At 50.3% G+C, this 21,911-nt stretch overlaps 1 long non-coding RNA gene across 5 annotated transcripts in view; it reads right to left on the bottom strand.

The window, feature by feature from the left end:
- The window catches only part of LOC147576413 (uncharacterized), a 55,766-nt gene extending 40,108 nt beyond the window's left edge, over window positions 1–15,658 (bottom strand). For 4 of the 5 annotated variants that reach the window (XR_015240776.1, XR_015240780.1, XR_015240779.1 and 1 more), the window contains exons 1-2: window positions 13,091–13,278; window positions 4,598–4,696 (exon numbers count right to left, since the gene is read on the bottom strand). This is a non-coding gene — a long non-coding RNA (uncharacterized LOC147576413). The other variant, XR_015240777.1, reaches the window with a different exon arrangement.
- Between the last annotated feature and the right edge of the window lie 6,253 nt (window positions 15,659–21,911).

Here is a 21,911-nt window from a genome sequence, read left to right as displayed (position 1 = left end):
CCCTCCCCTACTCACACACTCTGTCTCTCCTTTCAAATAAGTAAATAAACAAGAAGAGAAGGGAAGGGAAGGGAAGGGAAGGGAAGGGAAGGGAAGGGAAGGAAAAGGAGAGAAGAGGAGGGGAGGGGAGGGGAGGGAAGGGAAGGGAAGGGAAGGGAAGGGAAGGGAAGGGAAGGGAAGAAAAGGAGAGGAGAGGGGAGGGGAGGGGAGGCAAGGGAAGGGAAGGGAAGGGAGAGGGGAGGGGAGGGGAAGGGAGGGGAGGGGAGGGGAAGGGAGGGGAGGGGAGGGGAGGGGAAGGGAGGGGAAGGGAGGGGAGGGGAGGGGAGGGAAGGGAAAGAGAACTTTTAGAAAATAGATGGTGATCTCACGGGTTAGTCCACCGGCAAGGGTTCTATAAGATTTACAAACACAAAGGCAAATGAAAAATTATCCTAGAGTTGTCCCACGGTTAGCCATGGGCACAGGAATGTCTGCATCCATTCCATCCAGAGGCTTTGGAATTGGGAGAGGGAGAGAACTGCGGGGGTGGGGGGGCGGGCAGGGGCAAAACAGAAGTTTGTTGCAGGCAGCAAGGACAATACGGAAGAGGACAGGACTGCAATAAGATGCTCAGAGAAGCAGAGAGCAAAGGGGACTCGAATGCCAGGCACAGGGACAGTGAGGTACGCAAACGGTGGGGGACAGCTGATGACAGCTTTGTTGACCTAGAGCAAGTGCCCACGGTGAACAGTCCCAGGCGAGGCCGATGAAAGGGCATAATGGCAACAGCTCACACTTACTATGTGTCTAAGCACCATCTAGGGACCAAGGGGCTCCATCCACGCGGCCACCATGTAAGAGGAGTCGCCCAATCATCCCACCAGGATTTCACAAATGAGGACACTGGAACTTCCCAAGCTCAGAGTCTGGGCAGGAACAAGGATTCGACCCCAAGCAGTGCAGTCCCAGAGCAGGGCTACACGGCTCCTGGTGCCAGACAGCGTGACCTGTGACACTGTGGCCAATTTCCCAGGCTTCCACTTGAGCCCTTAGGACACTGTGTGACCGGGGAGATGCCTCGACTGAAAAGCCCCCTGGCTGAAACCTCGCGGTCGTATCTCAAAGCGCAGCAGTGGCTTTCTGGTCACACCCGCTGATCTGCTTCCCGAAACGCCTTTATGACCACAGTTGACAGCCGTGTTGCCGCGAGGAAGCAAACACAAGTTGTGTGCCGTTCAAACGTGTTTTTAACTATTAAGGGAAAGGGCAAAATCCTCCGGAGGAGTTGATTTAGAGAGAGCCGGAGGCTCCTGGCAGGGGCAGAAATGGTTCATTTCCGGCATCCCAGTGAAGTCATGTTGACACAAAACTCAGCTTCAAAGTCCATGAAAGTGCGGGACATAGAAGTTGGTTTCTTTCCACCACCACCACCACCAACCCCCTCTTTTTTTTAAGTAGACTTCACACTCAGCATGGAGCCCAACGCGGGGCTTGAACTCACGACGCTGAGATCAAGACCTGAGCTGACATCAAGAGTCAGATGCTCAACCAGCTGAGCCACCCAGGATCGTGATCCGGGGAAAGCCTGTGACACGGTCTGTTGATGAGTCCCCGACAAATATAACTGTAATCTCTCCCTCTAGTTTAGACTAAGCCACAGCCAGACAAAAAGCCACAGCAAGTTCCTCTAAGCTGCACACACTTGATCTGAATCCCTGTTCTCGGCTGCTTTAATTCCGCCTCCTTCCGCGCCGGCTCTCGATAAATGCTCATCGAACTGACTAGATATTATGCACCAGAGTTTAACAAGTCCTTTGAGGAAGGATCCCGAACACCTTTAAATCTCAAGACACTTCATAAATGTCGACGAAGTACACCGTACAAGCAAAAAGTGCTGCGTGGGCAAGGCAAACACCGTGAGAAGCTAGAATTCGCTCCCCAAGGGGCAAGAGAGGACTATCCGGCCATGTGCGGCCGGGAAGCCAGCCCGAAGCTCTTGCAATCATCTCTTTTATGCGCCTGGCACGCTGTGCCGGGGACCTTCCTGGTCCCCACTGGATGTGAAGTCTGGTGGAAGCCCCGTACTGTGGGAGCCGAAATAGGGATGCCCGGGCACCATGGGAGAACACAGAGAAGGGACACCGAGCCCAGAGGCTCAGGTGGGCCTGGGTTCGTGACTCAAATGCCCAGCAAAAACAGGAAGCAGAAGGCGTGTGGAAGGGCATCGTGAACACACAGGAGGTGGCACCGGCACAGTGACTTTGGGCACCTGTGAGCACTTTGCTCAGCTGGCGTGAAAGATGTTAGGCTGGCCTCTACTTAAAGCTCACTCCAGCCGCGGAGGGGACATATCTGTGACAGGCAGACCAGTTAGGAGGCGACTGCAGTAAACAATGAAAATCTAAGACGTCAGGCCTGGCGCTTGGAAAAGCAGGCTTGAACCAGCAGGCCCCACGAGGTGACCCAGAGAGAGTCTAGAGTCAGTAAAATAAAGACCCCAGGCCAGGTCCCTGGGAAGTTCTGCCACTTGCAAGCTTGCGAGAAGAGAGCCCCCAGAGGGCCTGGGAAGGGAGGGGAGAGTCCCCCCTAACCACACAGACCTCAAGACAAGAGATGTGGGTCACCTGGAGGGCTCAGTCGGTTGACTGTTTCAGGCCCTCGGTTTCCGCTCAGGTCTTGATCTCCCGATTCGTGGGTTCGAGCCCTGCACTGCTTGGGACTCTCTCTCTGCCTCTCTCTCCCTGCCCTTCCCCAGCTCGCACTCGCTCGCTCACTCTCAAAATAAATCAATCAACTTAAAAAAAAAAAAAATCAAGAGATGTCACTAAGCAGAGGGAGGAGAAGCCTTCCAGGAGGGGGGGGACACACGGCACCAAGTGCCCAGGGACTGAGCTGCACAGAGTGTAAGGATAAGCAAGAACAACTTTAGTTGGGGGGAGGGGGGAGGGCAGGGGGGCGGTGGAGGGGGGGCACTAGGGTGAGTAGGAGGCAAGGAAGAGGCACCCTTTCTAGCAGGTTGGCTCCACAGGGACAGCACCACAGCTAGCTGGAGGGGACTGTCTTTAAACAGGGAAGGGTAGGGGCGCCTGGGTGGCGCAGTCGGTTGAGCGTCCGACTTCAGCCAGGTCACGATCTCACGGTCCGTGAGTTCGAGCCCCGCGTCAGGCTCTGGGCTGATGGCTCGGAGCCTGAAGCCTGTTTCCAATTCTGTGTCTCCCTCTCTCTCTGCCCCTCCCCCGTTCATGCTCTGTCTCTCTCTGTCCCAAAAAAAATAAACGTTGAAAAAAAAAAAAAAAAATTTAAACAGGGAAGGGGGCGCGCACAGATTTATTAGTGGACAGGAGATGCCAGGGTAGAGGTGGGGTGCTGGGGAGAGAAGGGGTGAGGGGAGGGGATGCACAGAACCCCCCGGAGGGCTCAGCCCCACGCAGTGCTGGGATGCAGGAGGGGGGTCCCTGGGACAAGGGGGTGCTGCTGAACTCCAATTCCCCAGTGACAGGACTGTCACTTGCTCCAGCTGACAGGTTCCATGAAGATGTTCACATTTCAAGGAAAGCCATACATTCCCTATTTTCTGTGAAATCTCCAGATTTTTAAATGTGCCCAATTACCTCAAAAAAAAAAGAAAAAAAGTGCAATTGTGGGGCGCCTGGGTGGCTCAGTCAGTTAAGCTCTTGGTTTCAGCTCAGGTCATGATCTCACAGTTCGTGAGTTCAAGCCCTGTATCAGGTTCTGTGCTGGCAGCATGGAGCCTGCTTGGGATTCTCTCTCTCTGCCTCTCCTCCCTCTCTCTCTCTCAAAATAAGTAAGTAAACTTAAAAAAAAAAAAAAAAAAAAAAAAAGTTTAATTGTTGTGCAGGCCCAAATCATGGCTACGGCCTGGACTGAGCCAACAGCCCTTGGTCGGTCCCCTATGATCCAGGACTTCCACTCTGCAGTTACTTGTTCCTCCGTCTCGCCCTTCACGTGGGTGCCTCCCCTCCAGGAGGCCTGAGAAAATATTTCCTTTATAGTTTTTCCTTAAACCCTGGCTGATTTTCAACAAGACCTGGATAGGAACCCTTTAATCGTAAATCTCTGGCCTCGGCCCCACCCTGAACTCTTCATTTAATAGGCATTGTCCTATAGGGGGCGCCGGGGTGGCTCAGCAGTTTAAGCGTCCCACTCTTGATATCAGCTCAGGTCACCGTCTCATGGTTTGTGAGTTCGAGCCCCGAGTCGACCTCTGCGCGGACAGCGTGGAGCCTGCCTGGGATTCTCTCTCCCTCTCTCTCTGCCCCTCCCCACCCCCGAAAAATAGACACTGTCCTATAAGCATGTAAACAATCCCCAGCAGCCCTCCTTTCAAAGGAAGCCCTCACTGTATGTAAACTAACTGGGGGGAAGAAAAGGGAGGGGGGGGCGCGGAGCAAGCCTTGACAATTCTTCTGTAGCAAGTGCATTCTCCACACGCTTTGCCGAATGGGGAGGAAGACTTGAATTCCTAGCCCCCGGGGAGGGAGAGACTTCTGCACCGCCGGGGAAGGCACGGTCCTCTGCAGGCACTCCCATGAGCCCTCTGCTGGATGGAGGGTACCCTTCCCACAGCCATTCTTTCAGGCCCCCCTCCTTCTCTCACCTGCATTTGGGATGGAGATCGAAACTGCCCTGCTCGGTTGCCAGTTTCCTCGGGCTTAGTCTGGTCCTTGCATCCCAGTGCTGAAGGCTGTGGTGTGTTCTAACAAAGGACAAGGATTATCACAGGCCACTCTTCAGATCGTCCAACCGATTAACATGTCTCAACGGGTGCCTGAAAAACCCCGAGGCCCCAACTCTGCCCCCCAACCACATCCCAGCCCGGCCTCCTCCTCCCTCACTTGGACGCTCTGCCTGTGGGAGAGATGACAGAATCTTAAGAGAGCTGGCAAAAACTGAAAGACATCCTTCTGTGAAAGTCCAGTGAACCTCCTACAAGGGGGACAATGCTATCTAGGGTTCATCAGCTCAGCAGACCAGGTCCCCGTCCACGGGGATTTAAGGTACCATGTAACTCTGAGAACAAGTTGCTGTCGAGCGAAGGTGTGGAAAGGAGGGTTGTGAGTTACCGTCTGCTGAGCATCTTCTCTCTGTCCAGCACCAAGCTTGATGCTGTGGCACAGGAGTTCCAACCAGTGGACTCCACCGGAGGAGTTCCTGAAACTTTCGGTGGGAGAACTCCAATCCTGGATAACCATCCTGGATGGGGGCTCCCATCAGGAAGGCAGGCCCACCTGGCCACGGGATTCCCTGGCCGATGCCAGGATTCCATCTGGCAGCAACATGGAAACCAGTTCATGGAGAACATGATTGCTATCAGCAACTTCAACGGAATGTTCTTTCCATGGGTTTGCACAAGTTGAACATCATCCCAAGAAATTACTCTTCTCCTGGGAGAAAGCAACCTGGAGCTTGATGAATGGGATTCAATTTCAAACTGGTGAATCTTCTTATTCGTGCTTCCTTTTCACAGATGGTTTATCTCCCTTGCCCCAAGCTCTCAGAGGGATGTTGGGGGCACTTAAATTTTTCCTCACCATGAGTAATAAGAAGATCCCCCACTAGACTTTCCTAAGGGCTGGAACCATGGATTATTTGTCTTTGTGTCCCTGTTTGTAGAGCCTAGGACAGTGTCGCAGGTACTCTGGAAATGTTTGTGGCTTAGAGAGAGAAACGAAGGAAGGAAGGAAGGAAGGAAGAAAAGAAGGAAGGAAGGGAGGGAGGAAGGAAGAAAGGAAGGAAGAAAGGGAGGGAGGGAGGGAGGGAGGGAGGGAGGGAGGGAGGGAGGGAGGAAGAAAAGAAGGAAGGAATGTAGGAAGGAAGGAAGCAAGGAAGGGAGGGAAGGAAGGGAGGGAGGGAGGGAGGAAGAAAAGAAGGAAGGAAGGAAGAAAGAAAGGAAGAAACGGAGGGAGGGAGGGAGAAAGGGAGGGAGGGAGGAAGGAATGAAGGGAGGAAGAAAGGAAGGAAGGAAGGAAGGAAGGAAGGAAGGAAGGAAGGAAGGAAGGAATATTCTTTCTGCTGAATGAGAACACCAGTGGCATGAAAACTTCCAAGGCTCCTAAAACCTACACATAGATTAATCCGATTGCACCGATTCTTCTTCGTCCACAAATTTTCAAAAATTCTAATAGATTAATCAGGTGTGAATTATTTTAGAGAAACAATCTTGCCTTTTCCATATAGGGTTTGGTTGAGTAACTGAGCACGGAGTGATTCTCTCTTCTATTTTAATTTTTCAGTTTTCAATTATAAAATGAGACTCAGAAGCAGTCCAAATAACCACAGAAGAAAGGAATGTTTTTTCTTTCAGAAAGGACTGCATAGTAATGGCAAACACATCAGCCCCTACCACGTGCCAACCACAATTTAAATTGTGTGTTAACCCCTTGTGGCCACTGTGGAGACAGTAGCTACTCTTACTTCGTTTTACTCAAGAGAAAACAGGCTCAGAGAGTTTGAGTAACTTGCCCAAGATCACACAGTTAGGAAGTGGCAGAGGTAGGGGGGAAATGTCCAAGCCAAAGTTATTAGAATATCCAAAATAAGGAGTGATCCCTGAAGAAAGTATGGTTCTTAGCTAAATATATAGATCACCTAGCAGCGTCCTGTTGGCGTACCTTGTGGCCAAAACTTGTGCGCTTTAGAAATAACAGAGTAAGGGGCACTTGGGTGGCTCGGTGGGTTAAGTGGCCGACTTTGGCTCAGGTCATGATCTCATGGTCTGTGAGTTCGAGCCCCACGTTGGGCTCTGTGCTGACAGCTCAGAGCCCGGAGTCTGCTTTGGATTCTGTTTTTGTCTCTCAAAAATGAATAAATATTTTTTTAAAAAAGAAAGAACAGGGGCGCCTGGGTGGTGCAGTCGGTTAAGCGTCCGACTTCAGCCAGGTCACGATCTCGCGGTCCGTGAGTTCGAGCCCCGCGTCGGGCTCTGGGCTGATGGCTCAGAGCCTGGAGCCTGTTTCCGATTCTGTGTCTCCCTCTCTCTCTGCCCCTCCCCCGTTCATGCTCTGTCTCTCTCTGTCCCAAAAAATAAATAAACGTTGAAAAAAAAAAATTTAAAAAAAAAAAAAGAAAGAACAAAGTAATATTACTAAAACCAGCAAAATAAAGATCCTGTAGTAGCTGGACCGGATGAAAGGGCAGAACAGGAATTCTGTTCCAATGCACTTTAGAAAATGGAACAATCCAATTTTCAAGTAAATGGCTTTCTGACACAAACTTGCAAAATTAATCTGAAACCATCAAAACAAGTCACAACCCTTAAAATCCTAATAAACCAAAGGAGGAAGCCATTATTCAATCCAGCCTTATTGGAGGCTGGTTCCAACTTGGTTGAAGAGTAATAGAAAAGTCAGTAAATGATTCTTTTTTTTTTTTAATGTTTATTTTTGAGAGAGAGAGAGAAAGACAGAGCGTGAGTTGGGGAGGAGCAGAGTGAGAGGGAAACACAGAATCCGAACCATGCTCCAGGCTCCAAGCTGTCAGCACAGAAGCCGACGCAGGGCTCAAACCCACAAACCATGAGATCATGACCTGAGCCAAAGTCACACGCTTGACCGACTGAGCCACCCAGGTGCCCCAGAGTCACTAAATGATTCCAAGCTAGATGTTGTCAGTAACAAAGAACCAGGCCTAGAGAAAACTTACAGGGGGGAAGAATCATTTATAGCTGCCATTTTTATATTATCCTGGATACAGAGGTTGAGAAGAATAGAGCAAAGAACACATGGAGTCAAGGTTGGAGTAAGGGAGGGAAATAGACACGAAATTTAAATAGTGTAAAATCCCAAATGCTCTCACAGCTTTTCCTCCTTTTAAAATGCACTTCTCACGATTCTTGGGTTCGAGCCCCGCATCAGGCTCTGTGCTGACAGCTCAGAGCCTGGAGCCTGCTTCGGATTCTCTCTCTCCCTCTCTCTCTGCCCCTCCCCTGCTCGCTCGCTCTCTCTCTCTCAAAAATAAACATTAAGAAAAATGCACTTCTCTGTGGAAAACATTGTCCGAGGTGATGTGTGAGCTTGGACAAGATTAAGGTGGGATCCAGCCCATGACATAGCTTCTGATGTACCCGAAGATGGTCCTGATGATAACCTCAAAGTCAAGCAAAGGACAAAACGAGCTGACGTGTTCCGAACTGATTAAAGGAGAAACCCAGAGGCAGAGAACATACTGCTGCTTGAGACTGGACCATGTGACATGTCATTCCGGGACACAGCCGCTGTGCGGCAGGAAGGGACATGAAGGAAGGCGAGGCTGTGGCGCCAAAGAACTCACTGGAGCCGCTTTGAAGACAGATTAAGCAGGGAGAAGTGGAGGTCTGCACCCTCCAAGACCCCAGATTCTTGTGTTTTACATCTAAAAGTCATGGGGCAGGGTGGGTGCCTGAACGGCTCAGTTGGTTAAGCGTCTGACTTTTGATTTTGGTTCATGATCTCACGGTCCATAGGATTGAGCCCCATCTCAGGCTCTGCGCTGACCGCACAAAGCTTGCTTGGGATTCTCTCTCCCTCTCTCCCTCCCCCTCCCCCACTCACGCTTGCGCTCTCTTTCCAAATAAATTTATTTTTTAATTTTCTTAATAAAATTTTTTATGTTTATTTATTTTTGAGAGAGAGAGAGAGAGAGAAGTGAGCAGGGGAGGGTCAGAGAGAGAGAGAGAGAGAGAGACACAGAATCAGAAGCAGGCTCCAGGCTCCAACCTGTCAGCACAGAGCCCGACGCGGGACCTGAACTCACGGACCGCAAGGTCATGACTTGAGCCGAAGTCAGCCGCTTAACCTACTGAGCCATCAAGGTGCCCCGAAAATTTTTTTAAAAATAGAAATAAATAAAGGTCATGGTGGAATATGGGGAGAAAACTGATCTGTACCTATTCCTGGTTATTACTCACTCCATGTAAAATAGTTACTAAGTAACAGAATACATAGCAATTAAATAGCATTATTACTATACATGTGGTTATGTTACTAATGTGAATCACTCACAATTTCCGGCCAAGAGGATTGAACCGAACATTCTTATTCTAACAATGAGATAATGGCTTTTGGCCAACAGATTGGGAAAAAAATAAGAGATCTCTGAAAACCAATAAGGGTATTGCAGCACCTGGGTGGCTCAGTCGGTTAAGCGCCTGACTCTTGGTTTCAGCTCAGGTCATAATCTCACAGTTTGTGAGTTCAAGCTCTGTATCAGGTTCTGCGCTGGCAGCATGGAGCCTGCTTGGGATTCTGTCTCCCTCTCTCTCTGCCCTCCCCTGCTTGCTCTCTACCTCTTCTCTCTCTCTCTCAAATAAATAAATTAAATTAAAAACCAGTAAGGGTATGGAGTGGGAATGTATGTGGATACAGCCTTTTGGGAGGGCAATTTTGAGTAGCTGTTAAAATGTGAGGGGCACCTGGGTGGCTCAGTTGAGCGTCCGCCTCCTGATTCTGGCTCAAGGTCACGATCTCACAGTTCATGGGATCGAGCCCTGCATCGGGCTCCACAATGAGTTTGGCGCTTGCTTAGGATTTTCTCTCTCCCCCTGCCCCTCTCCCCTGCTCATAAACTCTAGCGTGCATGCGCTCGCTCTCTCTCAAAACAAACAAACAAAAAAGATAGAAAAAAGTTAAATTTTTGTGGGGAGATGGGCAAAATAGGGAAAAAAATGAAATCTTTGGAAATGTTCTTCGAGCCCCGCGTCGGGCTCTGTGCTGATGGCTCAGAGCCCGGAGCCTGCTTCGGATTCTGTGTCTCCTTCTCTCTCTGCCCCTCCCCTGCTCGTGCTCTGTCTCTCTCTGCCTCTCAAAACTAAATAAATGTAAAAAAAAAAAAAAAAAAAAAAAAAAAATTTTTTTTTAAATACCTGCCTTGATGGAGCCTACATTCCAGTGGAATTTATGGCATATCCACTTTGCAGGGAGGGAGGTGACTCTGGGAGAGAGGCACGGGCTGATACGACGTGCCTCGCGGCAGGGCCATGGCATCGATAGGCTCCATTCATCTCTTCCAGGCCCGGGAAAGAGGAAGAGGCAAGAATGGTTTAAGGCCTTAGTGCAGACCCGCAGCCCCTGGCTGGCCCCTCACTGAGCAGCCTCCACGCCCGCTTCAGCCAGCTGCCCAACTTGGGGTGTCTGTAGTTGGCAGCTGTGGGGCCCCTGCCTGGAGCCTCGTGGAGGGATTGAGACACAAGTGCGGAAAGAGGAAAGGGTGCCCCCCACCCCGCTCTGGTCTGGCTCGGGAGCTTGTAGCACCTCGGGGTAGCAGTGAGAGGCCCTCTTCTTCAGGGGGCCCCTTACAGTGAGGAAGGCTGCCTACGAGAGATTGGTTGGAAGGAGGGATAGCCCGGGTGCGGAGAGTGAGGGAAAGGAAGCCAGAGTAGCGAGGGAAGGAGCCCTGAAGGACTGACAGGGCTCCACCACGGCCAAAAGCAGAGAGGACATTTCCCCTCGCGCGCCATCTGGAACCAGAGCACTGCGGCCGGCAGCCCTTATGGGGCCAGGAAGCTACGTGAGAGCCTGCTGGTCCTCAGCGCCCTCAGTCGCCTTCCTCCTCCCCTCTGTCCCCACACCAGGCCACCTGGCTTCCAGCTCTGCTTCCTGTCTACACCGAACAACACAGGGAACAGCGTAGGTGAGGTGACTCGAGAGAGGCCTAAGATTTAGAAAGTGGAACTAAGCTGATTGTGGGGATCACTTTGCAATGTATATAAATATCAAGTCATTGCGTGGCACACCTAAAACTAACACAAGGTTATATGTCAATTATATCTCAATAAAACTAGAAAGAGAAAAACTGGAACAGAGGTGGTGGTTTATCCAAGAGATTAATAGTAGAATTTAAGGTGAGAAGGTTAAGAATGTAAGGTCTATACCCCAGAGCAACCTGCATTTCAAAGGGACAGCAAGGAGAATGTCCATGGTAAACACAAAGGAATGACTCACTAACAGTGAAATTGCAGACATCCTTGATGAGCCAGTGGGAAGACATTTCAGGCCAGGGTGGGTCTTTCCTGAGGCCTTCAAATCACACCTTATAGGCACTAGGCTGCCCCACCTGAACCCTGGCCCAGCCAGCTTCTCTGTCAAGCCAGTTCACACGGGCGCTGGAAGGCTGAGATAATCTGATTGGCCAGGAGATTCATGTTTGCTGTGGAAGGCTGGCTTTGCTAATGATCAAAGTCAGGTTTCAACCTGTTCCTCCCAAACCTACGTGCAGTCCCTCATAGAGCCCGACACAGGGCGTGGTGAGCAGCTTTGCAGAGCCCTCATGGTTTATAAAATCCAAGTGAGTTTTAAACTGCTCGGTAGTGGACACTGGAAATCAGGCTGGCTAAAGAACCACCTCCATCTCGTCTATTTTCCACTTAAAATTTTTGTTTAATGTTTTATTTTTGAGAGAGAGAGAGAGAGAGAACAAGTAGGGGAGGGGCACAGAGAGAGGGAGACACAGAATCCGAAGCAGGCTCCAGGCTCTGAGCTGTCAGCACGGAGCCCGACGTGGGGCTCGAACCCACTAACTGAGATCATGACCTGAGCCACCCAGGCTCCCCTCTTTTCCACTTTAAATTAGGAGAATCAGCTGGAGGGTTCCTAACCCACCAATTCACATATCCTCTCGCCCTCAGCTGGGGAGTCCTTCCTCCCTCCAGGGCCCTGCTGTCTGTAGGTAAGGAGCCAGCACAAACACCCAGTCAGCTGCCAAAGGACAAGTCTGTGTTGGGCTGGAAATGGGATCTCTTGGGGCGCCTGGGTGGCGCAGTCGGTTGAGCGTCCGACTTCAGCCAGGTCACGATCTCGCGGTCCGTGAATTCGAGCCCCGCGTCGGGCTCTGGGCTGACGGCTCGGAGCCTGGAGCCTGTTTCCGATTCTGTGTCTCCCTCTCTCTCTGCCCCTCCCCCCTTCATGCTCTGTCTCTCTCTGTCCCAAAAATAAATAAATGTTGAAAAAAAAAATTAAAAAAAAAAAAAGAAATGGGATCTCTTTCTTGACAACCGGCCATCGCTCAAACACGCCGCACCACACGAAAACACACAATTGCATACCACTTCCCCAGGAGGTTTCTGATCTCAACGCCTCAAAATCTACTTCCTAGAAGGGCTTTGCCCAAACCTGAGAAAGATAAACACGTTTACCACACTCCGGCCCTGCTGTCCTCGAAGGAGGCTCCGGAAGGCGTGCGTGTGAGCGCCGTGTGCGGGGGCACCGCAAACGCTTTTGTGCGCTCACATGCCTGGACGTCACAGCCAAGTGCTTCCCGGCAAAATACACAAGGGCTTTGTCTCATTCTGCAAAGGTCTGCACTGGCAACGGGGCCACTGCCGCTGTGTTTGTCCAGCTCAAAGAGGAGAACGGCAGGGTGGGGGTGATGCAGTTTGTCGCAACAAAGAGAAGGGCAGCCCCACCTTGCTTCAGGTGGAAAACACAACTCTCCACATCCTGGCTAGGCTTTCCGGTCAAAAATTTCACTAGGAAGGAAGGGAGGGAGGGACCAGAAGGGGGGGGGGGGGTGTGCAAAAGAAGGCGCTTTCTTTGTATTACTCTCTGAGTAAAACAAAGCCTGGTCGGAACACTCAGAATCTCATCAGAAAGACATTTTTTTCTTTTTAATTAATAAAAACAGGAGCGCCTGGGTGGCTCAGGCAGTTAAGCATCTGACTTCGGCTCAGGTCATGATCTCACGGTTGGTGGGTTCAAGCCCCGGGTCAGGCTCCGTGCTGACAGCTCGGAGCCTGGAGCCTGCTTCGGATTCTGTGCCTCCCTCTCTCTCTGCCCCGCCCTGTTCTGTCCCCCGCCTCTCAAAAATAAAATAAATATTATAAAAATAAACTAATTAAATTTTAAAAAATAATCATTGGGAACAGAAAAATCAAAAGTCAATTCCCAGACTCAGGCAATGAGTCACGTTTCAGATGCCAGCCACCGGTTTTGGAGCAAAGTGATCAGATTTAGGGAGCCCCTCCTCCTCGCTTCAATTCTTGGTCATCAGATCTCCGCTGCAATTCTGGCGGGGGCCATCTGGAACCTCCCCCCAGCCCCACTCCTCCTCTCCAACCAACCCCCTGCAGGCCTCATCTGCATTCAGCATCCCCCTCTGCCCTCTGCAACCACCATCTCACCTCCTGGGTCTCCAGGCTTTTCTTTTACGTCCTTTCCCACCCCAGAGAGGCAGTCCCGCACACGGGCAAGGTGTGGATTTTGAAGTTTGCTGACAGACGGGCTGCACGCTTCCCATCCTTGCTGAAGTCAAATCAGACTCATCAACTGCTCAAGGAGAACAGCTGATTTGCAAAACCCCTTAGCAGTAACTTACCAGAGAACCAGTTCTGGTGTGTGTTTCTTTTGTTGATTTTCTAGGTTTTGTTTTGTTTGTTTTTGTTACCCAAGTAGAGGCTGACCAGTTGGAGATAGGGTGGAGACCGGGGAAATACACAAGAGTGGGCAGCGAACAACTGGAGTTCATGTTGCTAAGGGGAAGTGTATGAAGTGACAAAATAGCAATAGAAGGGCTTACTGAGTTTCTGCCGTGTGTTGTGTGCCTGGCACTGTGCCGGAGCGGTGATGCTGAACAAGCAGGCTGCATCCCTCCCTCACAGAGCTGACAGTCTGATGGGGGAGGCAGACAGACAAGCAACTAGTCACTGATAAATTAGTATGAATAATGCGGAGAACAGGAAGCCACAGACCAGCACGAATGCACAGGCACGTGGGGGGTGTGGGGTGGGGGTGGGGGGTAGGGAAGAAGAATCCCAGGAAGAAATGCCGCCTAAACTGAAATCCAACGGATGGGGGAGAGAAACCTGCTTAAAAGTCAGGGGGCTGGAGACAGCAGGGAATGTTAAAGAGCACTGGAAACAGCTGCGTGGGGCTCAGAGGCCAGCTTGAGGCTGCCGGGGTTGACAATGGCCAGAGTGAAAAGCAGGGGAGGGCTTGGGAGACCACGGAGCCAGAACACGGAAAGGCTGAGACAGACACAGTGCTCAGAGCCACCTCCAAGACCTTTTCCTACCTGCGTGAACCTGCCTGTGGCTCAGGCCGTCTCAATAAAGCATTCCTATTCACTCTTATTTAGTGAGAGCTCATCAGATACCCGTGAACACAGAACAAGAGTCCAGTCCATGTCTGAACAGAGTAAGCAGGAGACACTCCCCGTTCCCCATGTTTTTTCCTGTACTTGCTTCTGCAACCAGAAAAAGACTAGCAAAGGTCCTCCGTGATGACGCAACAAGGACACGGCAAGCAAGCTTCGTGGGACACACAGGATCCAACCATTTCCCCTGCAGAAATGGTCAAACACCGAAAGTGAATGTGTTTGCAGGATGTAGTGTGCAGGCTTCCCACCCAGCTTGCGGGCAAGGTCGGGGATCGCTCCCTGGGGGCAAGAACCCTAGTCATCCAAGGTGTTTATTTCCTTTCGGTAAACGTAATGTGTAATTTCCCATTTCTAGGGACAATGATTACTTCAAACAAAGGGCAGTCACCAAAAGCGGTGTTTAGGAGGGAGCGGTTTTCCTCCATAAGAGGGACTGAAGTTCAGTGGGGATTAAAAAAAAAAAAAAAAAAGCCCTTGGCTAAAAAAAGTGTTGTCTCTTAGATCTGATTCAAATACAAGTGATTTTTGGAAACCCAGGGTGTCCAAATACAGAAAGAAGACGAAAAAGCCACCTCCTCCCCAGCCCGGGGCCTCCTGGATTACCAGCTCTGACCCCCTGCCCCAAGCGGGGTGTGCTCACCTTGGCACTCCTCCTTCCCCACAGCTACATTCCTAGAATTTATTTTCTAGGAATTTAGACAATCCGCAATGGCTGCCTCCACTCTCTCACTTGACCTCCCTAATCTTCCTGAAGGGCCCACTTGAAATTCAAGTTGTGAACTGAGCTTGCACTGTTACAAGTAGAAAATGCCCGGTCATTATTCCATCCTGACTGTTCTCATTCCAACCCTCCCCACCGCCTGGCCACTGGACACAGAGGATAGAGGCCAGGATGGCCGCCGTGCCCCCTGGGGGAAACCACACATTCAGGTGAGGATACAGAGCCCAGGCCACAGGCTGAAAAGGCCGGAGGTTGTTAAAAGCCGGGCCAGAGTGGAGACCTCAAGACAGGTAGGGGTCAAATGCCCCACTACGACCCTGAAAGCTGAGCTCTCAGGGCCCCAGTGGGGAAAACAAGACCTACCTCTGCGGCTTGTGAGGCTTTGCTAAAAGGCTCTCCTGTCCCCAAATGCCTGGAGCTGGCCCGCCCATTGGTCTGAAATAAACACCTTAAGGGACCCATCCCTGGAGCCCAAAAGCCCCCTTTAAAAATTTTTTTAATGTTTATTTGTTTTTTTAAAGAGAGCACAAGCGGGGGAGGGGCAGAGAGAGAGAGGGGGACAGAGGATCTGAAGCAGGCTCCTCCCTGACAGCAGCGAGCCTGAGCCCCGTGCGGGGGCTCAAACTCATGAACCGTGGTGAGATCACGACCTGAACCTAAGTCGGACGCTCAACCGACAGAGCCACCCAAGCGCCCCAGCCCTCTTTTTTTTTTTAATTTAATTTAATTTAATTTAATTTAATTTAATTTAATTTAACTTAATTTTATTTCATTTTTTAATATAATTTATGGTCAAGTTGGCTAACATACAGTGTATAGAGTGTGCTCTTGGCTTGGGGGGATAGATTCCTGTGATTCATCACTTACATACAACCCCCAGTGCTCATCCCAACAAGTGCCCTCCTCAATGCCCATCACTCATTTTCCCCGCCCCCCTGGCCCCCACCCCAGCAACGTTCAGTTTGTTCTCTGTGTTTAAAAGTCTCTTATGGTTTGCCTCCCTCCCTCTCTGTAACTATTTTTTCCCCTTCCCTTCCTCCACGGTCTTCTGTTAAGTTGCTTTAAGTTGCACATATGAGTGGAAACATACGGTATCTGTCCTTCTCTGACTGACTTATTTCACTCAGCATGATACCCTCCAGTTCCATCCACGTTGCTGCAAATGGCAGGATTTCATTCTTTCTCATTGCCAAGTAGTACTCCATTGTATATATAAACCACATCTTTTTCATCCATTCATCATTTGATGGTCCCAGCCCTCTTCTTAAATGTAAATATCCTAAGTATTAACATCTATGGCGCAGTCACTCTCCAACACAGCATTTCTTTTTTTTTTTTTTTTTTTTTTTTTTTTTTTTTTTTTAAATTTTTTTTTTTTTTCAACGTTTATTTATTTTTGGGACAGAGAGAGACAGAGCATGAACGGTGGAGGGGCAGAGAAAGAGGAAGACACAGAATCGGAAACAGGCTCCAGGCTCTGAGCCATCAGCCCAGAGCCTGACGCGGGGCTCGAACTCACGGACCGCGAGATCGTGACCCGGCTGAAGTCGGACGCTTAACCGACTGCGCCACCCAGGCGCCCCAAACACAGCATTTCTTGAGGGAAGTCTGGCCTAAGGAAAGAGCTAGCTAGCATCCCTCCGTCCCTCCTCAACTGGGTAAGGAGGCCAGCTCTCCTGGAAGCCATTGGAGGTGTGGCCTTGGCCTCGAGTACCTTCCTTCTGAACAGCCCCTCCCCAGAGTCTTCTGTCCCCAATTCCCTACCAACGGTGCCCCTCCCCCAGTCCCAGCCGGCCACCATCGACACCTTCACAGCAGCCCTGAGGTGGGAAAAACTCAGCCTGGAAAAAGGTCCACGGACCGGACCGAGGATGGCCTGGTGACTGGCACATCGACAGAACAGGGTGGGGTGGCAGATACTCCCTGGATCTGGCCCTCTCCCCTCTGCTTTCCTCCCTCCCTCCCCTCTACTCCTCTGGGATGCAGTTGCTGTGGGAGGCTTTTACTCTCTGGACACTGGCAGGCCCCGTGATTACAGTATGGGGCGGGGGGGGGGGGGAATGGGGGGGAGGAGGGCTGAAGGGTGTCATATGGTTTGGGGCTGAAGCAAAAAACAGAAGTTAGGCTGGAGTTTGGGGGACAAAGTGACATTGCATGTTCACTGTTTCTGAAGTTCTTTTGGGGAGCCAGGAGAGGCTTATGGAGATAGGAGGCGAGGCTAAGCTGCCCCTTTGCTTGCTCCCTGCGCGTTCTCTCTTCTCACCTCCCCTCTACACGCACTTTCACGCTCCCAGCTGCTCATTCCAATCTCCCTCCTCCCCTCTCTCCTCCTAGCACTTTGCTCCTCCCGGCTGCCTTCCCGCTCCAGGCCCCCAGGCCCTGCTCTTCTGCTTTCCCTATAGATTTCTGCTTCCTTCTTCCCTGGAGCCCCCATCATCTCCAGAATAAAGGGCCAGTGGTCCCAGTTGGTGGGGGCCTCAGTTCCTTCCCCTGGGGTGGGGTGCGGGTGGCGGGTGGATGGGGCTGCTGCGTCTCACCCTGGAAGCAGGGAGGTCCTCACAGCGCAGATTGTTAGCAAGTCTCCGGTTCTAATTGGCCACAGCCCTGGAGCCATCAGGGCCAAAGAATAAAAAAGGGAGGCTCTCTCCACAGTCTGAGAATGACTCTTCTCTGAATCCCCTTCACATTGCCTGGCCCCCCCTCCCCTCCACGCCCCAGAGAGGGAGGTCAGCCCCACAGGGCCCCAGCTGGCCAGAGGGCTGTGCGTAGGCCTTGGCCTGCATTCCCAGGGCTGTGGGGCAGCGAGGCCAAGGCCGCCGGCTGGAGCCAGCCCAGAGGTCTCCATGCTGCCAGGACAGCGATCAGGGACAGGGAGTGGGGCTACTTATAATGCAAATGCTTTGATTATAGTTACTCCCTTGTTTATCATCAGCCTGGAAGAGGGAAGACTCTGGAGAGGAAGAGACCCTGGGTAACACTGAGCAGGAGCAGCGGGGCTGGCAGCAGCTGAGGGGGCTGAACCACTTTGCTTGAGGCCCGGAGTCTCCCTCCTGCTTCCAAAATGGGCAAATTGATTAAGAGCCTTTTCTTTTCCTTTCTGGGCTGGACCAGAAAGCAGCTAAGCTCCGTGGTCTTGAATTTCGTTCCAAGTTCCCCACCCTTCTCTTGCTCCCCCCCAACCTCCCCACACACTTCACTTCCACCTTTTCCTCCTGTTCCCTTTGCTGCACTGTGTACCCCACAATCCTCTCCAGACCTTGAAACAGTTATAGACTGTTTTTAACACAGTCTTTCCCGTAATCAGAGCAAGCAGAAAGCACGGCCTTCTCAGTCAGACCAGACCCAGCTTGAATGCTGCTACATTCTAGCTGTGTGACCCTGAACACATTGCTTAACCTCTCGGAGCCTCTGTCTGCCTGTAAGTAAGAAAAAGAGTACCCACTTCTTGGGGTTGTTGTAGAAGTCAAAAGAGACAAAAAGCATGTACAATCATATAGAATGCCTAACACAAAGTATTCAAGAGTAATCACTAACACATAGTTTTTACTTTATGCCAAACACATTGCAATGCTAGGAGAGAGAGGTACCATATCATCCCTATTTTATAGAGTAGGAAACTGAGGCACAGAGAGGTTTAATCACTTGCCCAAGATCATACGGCTAGGAAGATAGCTATTATTATTATTCCCCTACGAGACAATAAGCTCACTGAGGAGAGAGGCTTTGCACATATGTATTTAATATCTACTTTAGGGATGTCGTTGAAAGGTCAAGGCCCTACAAATTTCAAGAGACATCTTCCATTTCCTAAAACCTCCCCAGAAAAAGATCCCCAGTTTCCACAGGGAAACAGAAATAGCATCATGGGAAAAGGGGGGAAAAAAAACACAATTTTTTTTTAAGTCAGAAGGTTTGCATTGACCTATCAGAGTCACCTATTCCCAGCTCTGTGAGTTGAGACGGATCGCTTCACCTCCCCTAACCTCACCTTTTTTTATGCCTCCTTGCCCACAGAGCTGAGAGTCCGGTGTGAGATCTCAAGTGATAAGGCACTTTGTGGACTGGAATGTCCTGTCCAAAGAGAGGGGTTTTTCATTCTTAACCCTTCCCAGCCCTTGGCCCCCTTGCTGGGAAGCGTTTCCATTAAGGCCAGGCCTCTCGAGTGTGTGGTGGAAAATAACAGAGGTTTTTTAAAGGGAACTGAAACCGCACTCCTCAGCAGAATGTTCCCCACACATTCGCTGTGGCCCATGACGGAGTCTCTACATTCAGCTTTGAGAAGCGCTTGTGGGTCCCGGCTGCCGGCCACCGCAGGGCTATTCAGAGGCTGGTAAACAGCACATGGCATTCTCCGCCTATGGCAAGCATTCATGCACCGAATTCTTTGTCCTCGTGAGGAGAGACAGAGAGCTACTCTGTGCTGCAAAACCAGAACCCCGTTCGCAAAAGCCCCGGCCGGACAGCACGCCAAGGCTGGGGCCCACATGCCACCGAGCCCTTGTGCGCTTGCGAAATAAACTTGCCCGAACTTGGACTTCTCTCAAAAAAAAACTTGGGTTAACTTGTTAATTCCAAAGGGAAAGCATGGCACTGTTACCATGGAGAAGCTTGGCCATCTGCTCCTTAATCAAGAGCTCCAAGTCCTGCGGGTCCTGAGAAGCGATCCCACACCGCTTCCGTGGTATTCCTGCCCCCAGTGCATAACCCGAATCTAACCAAGAGGGAAACAAACATCATCACACAAACCCAGGCCGAGGGACGTTTCTAGAGGACAACCAGCCCCACATATTAAAAAAATATTAATGTCGCCCCCCACCCCCTGGGTGGCTCAGTCAGTTAAGCGTCTGACTCTTGGTTTCGGCTCAGGTCATGATCTTAGGGTTCATGAACATCATCGGCTCTGACCTGACGGTGTGGAGCCTGCTTGAGATTCTCACTCTGTCCCTCTGTCTCTGCCCCTCCCCTGCTCACTCACTCTCTCTCTCTCTCTCTCTCTCTGGCTCTCTCTCAAGAATAAATAAATTAAAACTTAAAAAAATATATGAAAATCTTTTTTAAAAAATATCAGTGTCATGAAGGGCAACGGAAAGCTGAGCACCTGTTCCAGATTGAAGAAACCAGATGGAAGAGACCAGGAGAACTGAACGTCAGGTGGGATTGTGGACATGGGTTGAAACCAAAATGGGAATAAAGACCTTGGCAAAAGGCAGTGGTTGGGCAGTTAATAAAACTTACAAATGGGCTGTATGTCAGATAAGAATATTTTACCAGTGTTTTCTTTTCATTTTTTTTAATGTTTATTTATTTCTGAAGGAGAGAGAGAGACAGAGCGTGAGCAGGGTAGGGACAGAGAGAGAGGGAGACACAGAATCCAAAGCAGGCTCCAGGCTCCAAACTGTCAGCACGGAGCCTGACGCAGGGCTTGAACCCACAAACCGCAAGATCATGACCTGAGCTGAAGTCGGACACTTAACCGACTGAGCCGCCCAGGCGCCCCTTGCCAATGTTAAGTTTTCTGAATTTGCTGATTGTATTGCGTTATTAAACAGGATGTCCATGCATGCTAAAGTATTTGGGAGTAAAGGGTCGTGGCGTCTGCAATTTACTCTCAAACGATCCGGCAAACCTGATGCTACTGATAACCTGTACATAGATTAAAACAAACGAGGTACCGGGCGCCTGGGTGGCTCAGTCGGTTAAGCGTCCGACTTCAGCTCAGGTCACGATCTCACGGTCCGTGAGTTCGAGCCCCACGTCGGGCTATGAGCTGATGGCTCAGAGCCTGGAGCCTGCTTCTGATTCTGTGTCTCCCTCTCTCTCTGCCCCTCCCCCATTCATGCTCTGTCTCTCTCTGTCTCAAAAATAAAATAAATGTTAAAAAAAAACAAAAACAAAAAACGAAGTAACATTGGTAAAAATCTAAGTGAAAGGCATATGGATTATCCTAGGTATCGCTCTTGCAAGGTCTCTGTAGGTTTAAAGCCAAATAAATACACTTTAAAAAAAGAAAAAAAAGGAACATCGGGGGCGCCTGACTGGCTCAGTTGGAGGAGCATGCGACTGCTATCTCAGGGTCGTAGGTTTGAGCCCCGCGTTGGGGGTAGAGGTTGCTTAAAAACAAATTTTTTTTTTAAGTTAAATAAACAAAAATGCCCCAACGGACAAAGAAATAAAGGAACATCAGTTACATGCACAGCTGCATCTCCCAGATACTAATTCACGTCGGCTAATGTGCAAGGGCAGGGCCATGAGAGCCAGCAACGTGCTAAGTCCCAGTGGAACACTGGAGACATAGCAGAAATTCACTAAAGACATAGCAGTAATTCACTAACGCTGCTATTGCTGGAAACATTTGATCCAACCTACCAACCTCACAGGAAAATTAGTTACATTATATTATAATCACACCTTGCTTTTGACCCCAAACAGTTCCACGCACCTAATTAACCTTACTTCTGAAAGGATCATAAACAGCTAGAACTGGCAGCGGCCTTAAAGAATGCAAGCCTGAGCCATGTTACAAATGAGGAAACCAAGGCTGAGAGAGGAACCTTAATGTGCCCAAGGTCGCAGCTAATTCCATTTACTCCCAGGCCAGTACTGCTTTCCAGGCTCTGTCCTGACAACCCTGGAGTATCTTCCCCCAACTTTTGGCTATTGGCAAAACTTCAAGACAAGAAGACTTGTGTTTCCCCAAGGGGAAAAAAAAATTTTTTTTAATGTATAGGTGACATTGGGAGCCTTTTGAAAAGAGAGGGAACAAATATATTTTTTTATTTTTTTAATGTTTATTTTTGAGAGAGAGAGAGAGAGAGAGAGAGAGAGGCAGAGTATGAGCAGAGGAGGGGCAGAGAGAGAGAGAGGGAGACACAGAATCTGAAGCAGGTTCCAGGCTCTGAGCTGTCAGCACAGAGCCCAATGCGGGGTTCGAACTCACGAACCCTGAGATCACAGCCTGAGCTGAAGTGGGATGCTTAACTGAGTGAGCCACCCAGGTGCCCCTATGTGTGTGTGTGTGTTTTATTTATTTTTTTTCAATATTTATTTTTGAGAGAGACAGAGTGTGAGCAGGGGAGGGGCACAGAGCTAGGGAGACACAGAATCCGAAGCGGGCTCCAGGCTCTGA

Source organism: Puma concolor, chromosome D1 (assembly GCF_028749965.1).
Source record: "Puma concolor isolate L17-30 chromosome D1, mPumCon1.1.hap2, whole genome shotgun sequence".
NCBI lineage: Eukaryota > Metazoa > Chordata > Mammalia > Carnivora > Felidae > Puma > Puma concolor.
Note: the sequence above shows the minus strand (reverse complement) of the source record. Positions and strands in the feature narration are given on the sequence as shown.